The sequence below is a fragment of the Bubalus bubalis genome, chromosome 13 (assembly GCF_019923935.1).
Source record: "Bubalus bubalis isolate 160015118507 breed Murrah chromosome 13, NDDB_SH_1, whole genome shotgun sequence".
NCBI classification, from domain to species: Eukaryota; Metazoa; Chordata; class Mammalia; order Artiodactyla; family Bovidae; genus Bubalus; species Bubalus bubalis.
This window is the reverse complement of record NC_059169.1, coordinates 15,020,675-15,034,041: the sequence shown is the minus strand read 5'-3', so window position 1 is coordinate 15,034,041 and position 13,367 is coordinate 15,020,675. Positions and strand designations below refer to the sequence as shown.

General features: G+C 42.8%; 1 protein-coding gene across 1 annotated transcript in view; it reads right to left on the bottom strand.

Annotated features, from left to right (window-relative positions):
- The window catches only part of LOC123328868 (ATP-binding cassette sub-family C member 4), a gene marked incomplete in the record, with an annotated part of 1,148,417 nt that overhangs the window by 861,021 nt on the left and 274,029 nt on the right, over positions 1-13,367 (bottom strand).

Below are 13,367 nucleotides of genomic sequence, written 5' to 3'. Positions count from 1 at the left end.
CTAAATCAAATCCCTTACGAATATACAGTGGAAGTGGGAAATAGATTTAAGGGACTAGATCTGATAGACAGAGGGCCTGATGAACTATGGATGGAGGTTTGTGACATTGTACAGGAGACAGGGATCAAGACCATCCCCAAGAAAAAGAAATGCAAAAAAGCAAAATGGCGGTCTGAGGAGGCCTTACAAACAACTGTGCAAAGAAGAGAAGCGAAAAAAAGGAGAAATACCCACTTGAATGCAGAGTTCCAAAGAATAGCAAGGAGAGATAAAAAAGCCTTCCTCAGTGATCAGTCAAAGAAATAGAGGAAAACAGTAAAACGGGAAAGACTAGAGATCTCTTCAAAAATTAGAGATACCAAGAGAACATTTCATGCAAAGATGGGCTCAATAAAGGACAGAAATGGTAGTGACCTAACAGAAGCAGAAGATATTAAGAAGAGGTGGCAAGAATACACAGAAAGACTGTACAAAAAAGATCTTCATGACCCAGATGATCACGATGGTGTGATCACTCACCTAGAGCCAGACATTCTAGAATGTGAAGTCAAGTGGGCCTTCAGAAGCATCACTACAAACATAGCTAGTGGAGGAGATGGAATTCCAGTTGAGCTATTTCAAATCCTAAAAGATGATGCTATGAAAGTGCTGCACTCAATGTGCCAGCAAATTTGGAAAACTCAGCAGTGGCCACAGGACTGGAAAAGGTCAGTTTTCATTCCAATCGCAAAGAAAGCAATGCCAAACACAATTTCACTCATCTCACACACTAGTAAAGTAATGCTCAAATTTCTCCAAGCCAGGCTTTAGCAACACGTGAATTGTGAACTTCCAGGTGTTCAAGCTGGTTTAGAAAAGGCAGAGGAACCAGAGATCAAATTGTCAACATCCATTGGATCATCAGAAAAGCAAGAGAGTTCCATAAAAATAGCTATTGCTGCTGTACTGACTATGCCAAAGCCTTTGACTGTGTGGATCACAACAAACTGTGGAAAATTCTGAAAGAGATGGAAATACCAGACTGCCTGACCTGCCTTCTTGAGAAATCTGTATGCAGGTCAGGAAGCAACAGTTATAACTGGACATGGAACAACAGACTGGTTCTAAATACGAAAAGGAGTACATCAAGGCTGTATATTGTCACCCTGCTTATTTAACTTTTATGCAGAGTACATCATGAGAAATGCTGGGCTGGAGGAAGTACAAGCTGGAATCAAGATTGCCAGGAGAACATATCAAAAACCTCAGATATGCAGATGACACCACCCTTATGGCAGAAAGTGAAGAAGAACTAAGGAGCATCTTGATGAAAGTAAAAGAGGAGAGTGAAAAAGTTGGCTTAAAGTTCAACATTCAGAAAACTAAGATCATGGCATCCAGACCCATGACTTCATGAAAACAGATGGGGAAACAGTGGAAACAGTTGCTGACTTTATTTTTGGGGGCTCCAAAATCACTGCAGATGGTGACTGCAGCCATGAAATTAAAAGATGTTTACTTCTTGGAAGGAACGTTATGACCAACCTAGACAGCATATTAAAAAGTAGAGACATTACTTTGTCAACAAAGGCCCATCTAGTTAAGGCTATGGTTTTCCATTAGTCATGTGTGAATGTGAGACTTGGACTATAAAGAAAGCTGAGCACTGAAGAATCGATGCTTTTGAACCGTGGTGTTGGAGAAGACTCTTGAGAGTCTCCTGGACTGCAAGGAGATCCAAACAGTCCATCCTAAAGGAGATCACTCCTTAGTGTTCATGGAAGGACTGATATTGAAGCTGAAACTCCAATACTTTGGCCACCTTATGCAAAGAACTGACTCATTTGAAAAGACCCTGATGCTGGGAAAGATTGAAGGAGGGAGGAGAAGGGGACGACAGAGGATGAGATGGTTGGATGGCATGACCCACTCAATGACATGATTTTGGGTAAACTCCTAGAGTTGGTGATGGACAGAGAGGGCTGGCGTGCTGCATTCCAGGGGTTGCAAAGAGTCAGACACGACTGAGCGACTGAATTGAACTGATGACCCAGAAATCCTACTACGCGGGTACCCTGAGAAATCCATAATTCAAAAAGAGACATGAACCCAATGTTCATAGCTGCACTATTTATGATAGCCAGGACATGGAAGAAATCTAAATGTCCATTAACAGATGAATGGATAAAGAATATATTTAAAATTTTAGGTGAACATATGCTTTAAATAGTATTTAATGCTATATATATTCTAAACATTCTTGTGAATAGAGAGTCATGTTAATACTAGTCTGGAAAGCCAATTGTTAAAATAATCACACAGTTGAGAAGGACATAATACTAATCTCAAGGTAAGAAAGAGAGGAAATCTAATCCCAGACACTGGATTCCCCCTGCTTAGCTTCTCAAGTAATTAGTGATGAGCAGTGTGGTGAAGGGAAGTATGCATACCTGGGAGGCAATAATGCTTTTATTTGGGGCCCATGCTGCCAGAGGTTTTCATCTAAGATCAATAAAAGCCAAGGCTTATTTGGACAGAATTGGAACAACCTGAACCACAGGGTGGGGATCCATTTCTAATCCCCTTACCCATCCATATAACAATATCAGAGTTAGCTTAAAACAACCTATTAGAATAAACAATTGCCACGTATTTCCAGTGGCTAACTTTTTGAATGTGCAATCCTGGTTTAACTACCAACATCCAGTACAGAGTAGATTAAGAGTCTTCATTCAACCCCTTTTCTTCTAGTAGGTCTTTAAAATAATTATTCTAATCAATTCTCAGAGTAAATGCAACTCAGACAGTTAATCTGTTAAGACATTACTGAATTACTCTGGAAGCCCTCGCTGCTCACAGACTCATTGTAAGTACCTTAAACTCTGATATAATAGAGCAGATGAGTCAACTTTACCTGAATAAACTCTTAAGCACCAGTTCAAAATGAGCATCACATCTACATCTTCTTTTACTAATGCCCCAGAATGCAGGTTACTTTGTAAATTCGCCCTATGGTACAGGGAAGAAAAAATATTACACTATACGTAAACATAGAATTTACACAAATGTTAAAAAAAAAAAAATTACCTCAATTTGAGAAACACGTTTCATGCTGGAAAGTGTTTCCCAGCTCACAAGACCCTCTGTGTGTCTCCCTTTTAAAAATCTGAACGATGATTTTCAGTTCTCAAAACTGTCTTTGAAGAGAGACTTAGAAAATGAACTTATGGTTGCTGGAGGGGAAGGGATAGTTATGGAGTTTGTGATGGCCATGCACACACTATATTTAAAATAGATAACCAACAAGAACTTATTGTATAGCACATGGAACTCTCTCAATGTTATGTGGCAGCCTGGATAGGAAGGGGACAGTGTAGAATGGATACATGCATATGTATGGCTGAGTATCTTTGCTATTCACCTGAAACCATCACAAAATTGTTAACTGGCTATACTCCAATACAAAACAAAAAGTTCAAAAGCAAAAAAAGAAAACAAATTACCTGTGGAGAAGCTGCTAAAGAGAGGAACATGGGGAGAGACCACGAGGTTATCACACTTCACCCGCAAGAAGTTTACTTTTTCTTCAAGGAAATTACTGGATGGTCGTAAATGGAGGTTAAACAAGCCCCACCCTGGCCCAATTTCTCAGCACTTTGGGTCAGACCAGGAATCACTCACCAGAATGCAAGCCACCAGTCCTGCAGGATGTAGGCAACCTGAAACAGGAAACAGCAATCATTCACACACTGACATTACTGAGCCCTCAAGCCACTGCTCACTAGCATGGGGGATAGAAAGGCTCCAGAACACAGAGACGGCCCTTCCGGCTCAGGTCTGCACCAAGCCCCACACCCCAGATGACCATAGGTCAGGGGAGGGCATGATACATTTTAATATCTTTAAAACAGATCCCCTTTTCCCCAGAAGACACTGCTCCCCACATGTAATGTCAGTCAGTTCAGTCACTCAGTCATGTCTGACTCTTTGCAACCCCATGAACTGCAGCATGCCAGTCCTCCTTATCCATCACCAACTCCCGGAGTTGACCCAAACTCATGTCCACTGAGTTGGTGATGCCATCTAACCATCTCATCCTCTGTCGTACCCTTCTCCTCCTGCCTTCAATCTTTCCCAACATCAGGGTCTTTTCAAATGAGTCAGCTCTTTGCTAATGTATTTCAATGCAAATCCAAGTAGACTGAAAGATGAAGTAATAACTTTTGTGGCAGCCTTGTTCAGTCAGACAGAGGTCTGGAGAGCAATACCTGAGGCTTCCAGGGAGAGGAAGAAATTCTGCCTCAAGTCAGCAGGGTCAGCGCCTGCCTGAGTTTCTAGCCTGCAGACCTGCCTTCCTGATTTCAGATTCACCCAGCTAGAATGCACAACCTCAGCTGGTTTTTCAAAATAAATCTCTTAATACACACATCTAAAAATAATTATAAAATACAGTATAGTGAAAGTGAAGTTGCTCAGTCATGTCCGACTCTTTGCGACCTCATGGGCAGTAGCCTGCACCAGGCTCCTCCGTCCATGGGATTTTCTAGGCAAGAGTACTGGAGTGGGTTGCCATTTCCTTCTCCAGGGAATCTTCCTGACCCAGGGATCGAACCCAGGTCTCCTGCATTGTAGACAGATGCTTTACCATCTGAACCACCGGGGAAGTCCAAAATACAGTATAAATAGTATGTAATTATCAATCTGAGTGCACAAACCAAAATAAACGCCCTTACGTACCTGAGCTGCGATGTTTACTAGAATAAGGAAGGTGATGACAGGCCAGCCAGCACCAGCTGTGAAGTAATTCTTATAGGTCTTAAAACCAACTTTTCCTTCCAAATAGTCCTCTAGAGGTAGTGTAACTTGTATATTCTCAGTCTGGAAGGGGAAAATGGCAGTGAGAGATGAAATTTTAAATGATGAACTCCAAATTTCAAGAGTTCAACAATGGCCTCACTGCAAAGCTGTAGAAAACAGACACATCTCATACACTGGTAAGAGTACAAGATAGTCCATCTCCTATGGAGAAGGGTGTGGGAATATCTGGCCAAAACACATAGGTGTTTACCCAGCTATCCCACTACTAGAAATCTATTAGAAATAAGGAAACATCATTTGCACAAGGTTATGCACTGCTGGGTGACTTTGCTTAAAGTCAATCATGACTGTCAGCACAAGTACAGCCTACCTGATTCAAGGACAAATGCAGAAGCTTGTTCCAAAATAATGTGCAAAATGATATGGAATTAATGTATCTCTCTAGATGACTTGTATCACTCAATGATGGAAAGTTTAAGTGTAGCTGGGGATCAAAATACTAGACAAATGCAGCAAACTGAGTTCATACAGAGGGTTAGAGTCATGAGAATCTGGATAGCAGGGGGACTTTTGATCTGAATCTGTTTGGTTCTTAAATTTCAGAGAGTGATTCCTCAGTTTAGAAACTGAATAACTAATCTGAATGCTTAACAGAATTATCCAGGCTCCTGGGTTTGGATACTGAGAAATATCTGTGTATGTTTTTAAGGGAGATCTCGTGCGTTTCTGCATTTCTGTCTGGAGGACTTAAAATGCATTATAGTCACAGGAGGCTAGGATGTCCACAGCTCTATGCTGGCCACTGGGATTCAAGATGGATAAGATGTGGTTCTTGGTCTTGACTGGTAAGAAAGGTGAAGATGGAAAATAACTCCAAAGTGTCTACCATGTGTCAGGTCCTTTGCACATGTTACCTCTGACAATAAGGCAAAATACTACCATCAGTCACCTGCAGTGCCAGACATTCTAGCATATAGGAAAAGAAGCTGATTTAATGTGATCACAGGAGGCCTCATCTAAGGGTGTCTTCACATTAAGCCTCTGGATGCATAAGGGAACCCGGGGGCCACCAGAGCAAGTAGGATGTAACTATGGTAAATTTAAGAGTTCTTATTTCAGTGCGAGCCACAAGCACCCAGAAATTCACAGCAGTGCACCCACTCCTGGTCCCCATAAGATTCTCTAACCTACACCCAAAGGGGAACTCCAAGCAGGCTTGCTCCTTTCATGTTCTTCTATCCATTCCATGGAATAAGACTTTGGGAACCTTAGGGCCTACTTTGGGATAAATAAACATGTCATGAGCAGAGCAGACTGAAGGTCCATGAGGCCACCAAAAGCAGACAGACTCGGGCATTCTGCAGGATAGAAACTCACATCTTGGTCTTCTGGAGCCGCATCTTTTAAGGAGGGTCTGGGAGACGATGGAGACAGAACCAAAGACTCGGAGATCAGAGTAGGAGTTCCTAGAACTGGAGATGATTCAGGCTGTTTATTTCTCTTCTCAAAAAGGGAAAAAATATCTACCCCAGATTTCAGGAACTCAGCGTAAGTCCCTCTTTCCACCGTTTTGTCCTAAAATAAAATTTAAAAAAATTGAGAGGAATTAATTTACATTTGATAATATTGTTAGCTGCTCAGTTGTGTCTGACTCGTTTCAACACCATGGACTGTAGCCTGCTAGGCTCCACTGTCCATGGGATTCTCCAGGCAATAATACTGGAGTTGGTTGCCATTCCTTTCTCCAAGGATTTTCCTGACCCTGGGATTGAAGCCGGGTCTTCCACATTGCAGGCAGATTCTTTACCATCTGAGCCACCAGGGAAGCCCTCGATAATATTAAACCAACCGGAATACTAATCAAGAAATTTGCTGCTGCTAAGTCACTTCAGTCGTGTCCAACTCTGTGTGACCTCATGGACTGCAGCCTTCCAGGCTCCTCCGTCCATGGGATTTTCCAGGCAAGAGTACTGGAGTGGGGTGCCATTGCCTTCTCTGCAAGAAAAGTTATCTGGTCTTAAATTATTATTTTTGAAGAAAATAAAAGATACCTGGGTCTAGAATTCTTGTTGAGAAATATAGCCAACTCAAACAGAATTGAGCATTCTGTTCTCTGCCAAACCCTGTGTTAAGTGCTGGGGGTATTTGAAAAAAAAAATGTGTGCTTGTGGGTTAAAAATGGAGGCTGTTCACATAACTACATGGTCACTTAGGGAAGCAAGAAGTACAGAAGTTGCTGGGAGGATCAGCACAGTCTCTAGAGACAAGAGAACTCAGAGAAACCTCATGTGACAAGCAAAATTAAAAAAAAAATAAAAACGCTGGGGAGAGTATTCCAGAAAAGAAAATTACTGACACAGAGGTGGGCGCAAGCACATCTGCATAGGTAAGAGTCGCTCATTAAATTTCACTGACCACCTTCACTGTCACAGTATCATGTGCCCCGGCTGGGACAGGACATGTACAGCCTTGAACAGAGAACCCATAAGCTGCATATTCATGGTCCTAACAACTGTCTGGAGGACTTAGAGTGCATTAGAGAGACACAAGGATCAACAAAGTTCCCAAATGAAAATTCAATATTCCATCTGTTAAAATAATTAAACAAAGTGGCCATGAGGTTGGGGTGGCTCTAATGCCTTGACAGTCTGTGCCTGCAAACCAAAACCTAAGCCACAATCAGTGCACACAGATCCAAGAGAAAACTTCACACCAACCGACCACAAGCAACCAACCAGGCTTCCCCAATCAGGCAGCTGCTTAAACTACAGCCAATATAATCATGTTCTTTGAACACGTGTGACACATCATTGCAGTTTCCCTCCCTTATATAGTCAAAATAATGTGCAGATGTTTCACTATTTCTGACCCTGAAACAAGATTCAGGTGATCATTGAGTGGCAAATAAAACTTTAGGGAAAAAATTCTCAGGATGCAAAACTCATCAAATGAGAGCAGCTCTGGTTAATGCAGGTCAGGTGGAAGAAGATGGCCCAGGACCCTAGCTTGGACCCCTCTCACCCTATGTCCTGAGGTGAGTCACTGGGAGAAACCCAGTGAAGCATCTGGGTACCATCTGATACTGCAGAACTAGAAAATTATGCAGGATATATTGTGTCTTGTTCCACTTGGCAGGAAAAATTCACATACCTCTTTAATAAAATCACCACTCACAACTTCATATCTCTAATATGCACAATGAAATGACTAGAAGTACAAAGACAGAAATTTCACTCAGCAGCCAAGTACTGACAATTCTGAGGGGACAAGGGGGCAGCCATCTCCCCTCTGCTACAAGAGAGAGACCCGACAATGAGGATGGACTCCAACTCATCAAAGAGTGCCCACCAGTGGACAAACAGTTGTTTTGTAAGTACTAAAATTGGGGGCAGTGCCCTCAAAGGAAGCAATAGGGGACTCTAAAACATCTAAAACATTCATTTCCAAGGCAAACCATTCAATATTACAGTAATCCAAGTCTATGCCTCAACCAATAATGCTGAAGAAGCTGAAGTTGAACGGTTCTATGAAGACCTACAAGACCTTTTAGAACTAACATCCAAAGAAGATGTCCTTTTCATTATAGGGAACTGGAATGAAAAAGTAGGAAGTTAAGAAACACTTGGTATAACAGGTAAATTTGGCCTTGGAATACTGAATGAAGCAGGGCAAAGACTAATAGAGTTTTGCCAAGAAAATGCACTGGTCATAGCAAACACCCTCTTCCAACAACACAAGAGAAGACTCTACACATGGACATCACCAGATGGTCAACACCAAAATCAGATTTATTATGTTCATTGCACCCAAAGATGGAGAAGCTCTATACAGTCAACAAAAACAAGACTGGGAGCTGACTGTGGCTCAGATCATGAACTCCTTATTACCAAATTCAGACTGAAATTGAAGAAAGTAGGGAAAACCACTAGACCATTCAGGTATGACCTAAGTCAAATCCCTTATGATTATACAGTGGAAGTGAGAAATAGATTTAAGGGCCTAAATCTGATAGATAGAGTGCCTGATGAACTATGGAATGAGGTTCGTGACATTGTACAGGAGACAGGGATCAAGACCATCCCCATGGAAAAGAAATGCAAAAAAAGCAAAATGGCTGTCTGGAGAGGCCTTACAAATAGCTGTGAAAAGAAGAGAAGTGAAAAGCAAAGGAGAAAAGGAAAGATATAAGCATCTGAATGCAGAGTTCCAAAGAATAGCAAGAAGAGATAAGAAAGCCTTCCTCAGTGATCAATACAAAGAAATAGAGGAAAACAACAGAATGGGCAAGACTAGAGATCTCTTCAAGAAAATTAGAGATACCAAGGGAACATTTCATGCAAAGATGGGCTCGATAAAGGACAGAAATGGTATGGACATAACAGAAGATATTAAGAAGAGGTGGCAAGAATACACAGAACTGTACAAAAAAGATCTTCACGACCCAGATAATTATGATGATGTGATCACCGACCTAGAGCCAGACATCCTAGAATGTGAAGTCAAGTGGGCCTTATAAAGATCACTACGAACAAAGCTAGTGGAGGTGATGGAATTCCAGTTGAGCTATTTCAAATCCTGAAAGATGATGCCATGAAAGTGCTACACTCAACATGCCAGCAAATTTGGAAAACTCAGCAGTGGCCACAGGACTGGAAAAGGTCAGTTTTCATTCCAATCCCAAAGAAATGCAATGCCAAAGAATGCTCCAACTACCACACAATTGCACTCATCTCACAGCTAGTAAAGTAATGCTCAAAATTCTCCAAGCCAGTCTTTAGCAATATGTGAACCATGAATTTCCTCATGTTCAAGCTGATTTTAGAAAAGGCAGAGGAACCAGAGATCAAATTGCTAACATCTGCTGGATCATGGAAAAAGCAAGAGAGTTCCAGAAAAACATCGATTTCTGCTTTATTGACTATGCCAAAGCCTTTGACTATGTGGATCACAATAAACTGTGGAAAATTCTGAAAGATATGGGAATACCAGACCACCTGACCTGCCTCTTGAGAAACCTATATGCAGGTCAGGAAGCAACAGTTAGAACTGGACATGGAACAACAGACTGGTTCCAAATAGGAAAAGGAGTACATCAAGGCTGTATATTGTCCCCCTGCTTATTTAACTTATATACAGAGTACATCATGAGAAACGCTGGACTGGAAGAAGCACGAGCTGAAATCAAGATTGCTAGGAGAAATATCAATAACCTCAGATATGCAGATGACACCAGCCTTATGGCAGAAAGTGAAGAGGAACTCAAAAGCCTCTTGATGAAAGTGAAAGTGGAGAGTGAAAAAGTTGGCTTAAAGCTCAACATTCAGAAAATGAAGATCATGGTATCCAGTCCCATCACTTCATGGGAAATAGATGGGGAAACAGTGGAAACAGTGTCAGACTTTATTTTTCTGGGCTCCAAAATCACTGCAGATGGTGACTGCAGCCATGAAATTAAAAGACGCTTACTCCTTGGAAGGAAAGTTATGACCAACCTAGATAGCATATTCAAAAGCAGAGACATTACTTTGCCAACAAAAGTCCATCTAGTCAAGGCTGTGGTTTTTCCTGTGGTCATGTATGGATGTGAGAGCTGGACTGTGAAGAAGGCTGAGTGCTGAAGAATTGATGCTTTTGAACTGTGGTGTTGGAGAAGACTCTTCAGAGTCCCTTGGACTGCAAGGAGATCCAACCAGTCCATTCTGAAGGAGATCAGCCCTGGGATTTCTTTGGAAGCAATGATGCTAAAGCTGAACCTTCAGTACTTTGGCCACCTCAAGCGAAGAGTTGACTCATTGGAAAAGACTCTGATGCTGGAGGGATTGGGGGCAAGAGGAGAAGGGGATGACAGAGGATGAGATGGCTGGATGGCATCACTGACTCGATGGACGTGAGTCTGAGTGAACTCTGGGAGTTGGTGATAGACAGGGAGGCCTGGCGTGCTGCGATTCATGGGGTCCCAAAGAGTCAGACATGACTGAGCGACTGAACTGAACTGAAAACATCTAGGGACTGGTAAGTAGGTTATTCTCCTGCCCACGAATCCTGTGCTCATAACACTGTCAACACTGGGATTTACACACTAGAAGTGCCCCTTTTGTACATGAAATCAACTGCTCTCAAGCTTGAAAAACCTTAGCTCCTCTCCCCATTCCTACAGGAGTGGAGAGGAGTCACATTCCTAGAGGAGACACATGGAACTGCTTCCAGAGAGACAGAGGTTCTGTATTTTAATAATCTTTCTTGGAGCAGAGATTTATTTCATAAGTCAAGTATCTGACCAAGGTTCTGTGGAACATTCAGGTGCTAAAGAAAAAGATGCTGAGGACCAGATGTAAATGAGCCAAAAAGTGAAGCATCAAACTACCACCAAGTCTGAAAACTTCTCACTAAACCCCACCTCCCAACTATGCTAGGAGCTGTGGGTTGGATGGTGCTGCCTCCTCAAAAAGATAAGTTCAAACGTGACACCTGTGAACATAACCTTATTTGGAAACAGGGTCTTTCCAGATGTAATCAAGTTAAGATGAGGTCACACTGGTGCAGGGTGACCCTAAATCCAATATGACTGATGATCTTATGAGAAGAGGCCCAGACACGGGGACAATGGCCAAGTGGTATCAGAGGCAGAGAACATAGTGCTGCAGTTGGAAGCCAAGGAACACAAGGAAGGCTGGCGAACACCAGAGGCTGGAAGGAAGGATTCTCCCCTGGAGCCTTCAGGGAGAGCACAGCCCTGCCAGCACCTGGATTTGGGACCCATAGCCTCTAGAGCGGGGAGACGATAAACTTCCGCTGTTTTAAGTCACCCAGTTTGCAGTACTTGGTTACAGCAGCTCTAGAAACTGATACTCTAGCCTGAGCCCACACTTCTGTCTTCTCAGCTTTACTAAGACCTGGAATTGCTTCTCCTGTCACCCCTCCAGTGACCATCAGAGAAATCTCTCAAATTTGATATCAGACCACATCGCTCTTCTGCTCTGGACCATCCAAGACTTCCATGCCAGTTCCAGTCCCCTGGCCACTGCTCAGAGACCAGCTCCCTCCACATCCCCTGCTCACTCTCCTCAGATACACTTGTCTTCCTGCTGTTCCTCCAACCTGCCAGTTCAGCTCCTTCCTCAGGACTCCCTGCCTCAGACCCCTCCCCTAGGTGACTGTGTGACCCCCACCTTCATGTCACTCAGACCCCATGAGGCACCAGCTCTTTAGAGAGGCTAGGATGTCACTCTCACTCCCTCTTTGTCACATCCGTCCCCATAAGAACAGGAGCCCCGTGAAGGCAGAGCCTTGTCCTCCTGCTGCACACACAAGAGACCTGGGCAGGGAGACTAGCAACTGGAGACACCAGCAGAGAGGGCATCTCTGATCCAGGTGCTCGGCTACCCAAGCTCACTTCGGGAGTTAATGGAAGATGCTCTTTAGGCAAACTGTGTATGAGAATCTCTTGGATACCAACAGATGTTAGAATCTCTAATTTGTAAGTAATACACTTTGACTTAAGTCACGGAAGAGGAAAATAAAAAGTTCTAAATAAAATTGCATCATTATCCTTAACAAACTTCATTAGAGCAGGGATGATTCAATAATCCTGTGGTTGCACTCTTACACACTTTAGGGTTTCATTCTGTATTCAATAGTTTGCATCTGCACATCTCAGACTCCCAATCTGTCTCTCCCCCACCCTCTTGGCAACCACAAGTCTGTTCTCTGTGTCTGTGAGTTTGCTTCTGTTTTGTAGATAAGTTTATTTGCATCACACTTTAGAGTTTACACACCAGTTCAGTTCAGTCGCTCAGTCGCGTCCAACTCTTTGCGACCCCATGGACTGCAGAATGCCAGGCTTCCCTATCCATCACCAACTCCCAGAGTTTACTCAGAATCATGTCCATTGAGTCGGTGATGCCATCCAACCATCTCATCCTCTGTGGTCCGCTTCCCCTCCTGCCTTCAATCTTTCCCAGGATCAGGGTCTTTTCCATGAGTCAGTCCTTCGCATCAGGTGGCCAAAGTATTCAGTCCTTCAGCATCAGTCCTTCCAATGAACATTCAGGACTGATTTCCTTTAGGATGGACGAGTTGGATCTCCTTGCAGTCCAAGGGACTCTCAAGAGTCTTCTCCAACACCACAGTTCAAAAGCATCAATTCTTTGGCACTCAGCCTTCTTTATAGATTTTACACATAAGTGATATTACATGGTATTTGTCTTTGTGACTTAGTGTAATAATCTCTAGGTCCATCCATGTTGCTACAAATGGCATTATTTCATTCCTTTTTATGTCTGACAGTATTCCATCTCCTTTATCCAGTCATCTGTTGATAGACATTTAGGTTGTTTCCATGTCTGGCCTATTGTGAATAGTGCTGCTATGGACATAGGGATGTATGTTTCTCTTTGAGTATAGTTTAGTCAGGATATATGCCCAGGAATGGGATTGCTGGATCATATGGTAGTTCCATTTATAGTTTTTTGAGGAACATCCACACTGTTTTCCATAGTGGCTTCGCCACTTTACATTCACACCAACAATGTAGGAGGGTTCTCTTTACTCCAAATCCTCCCCAGCATTTG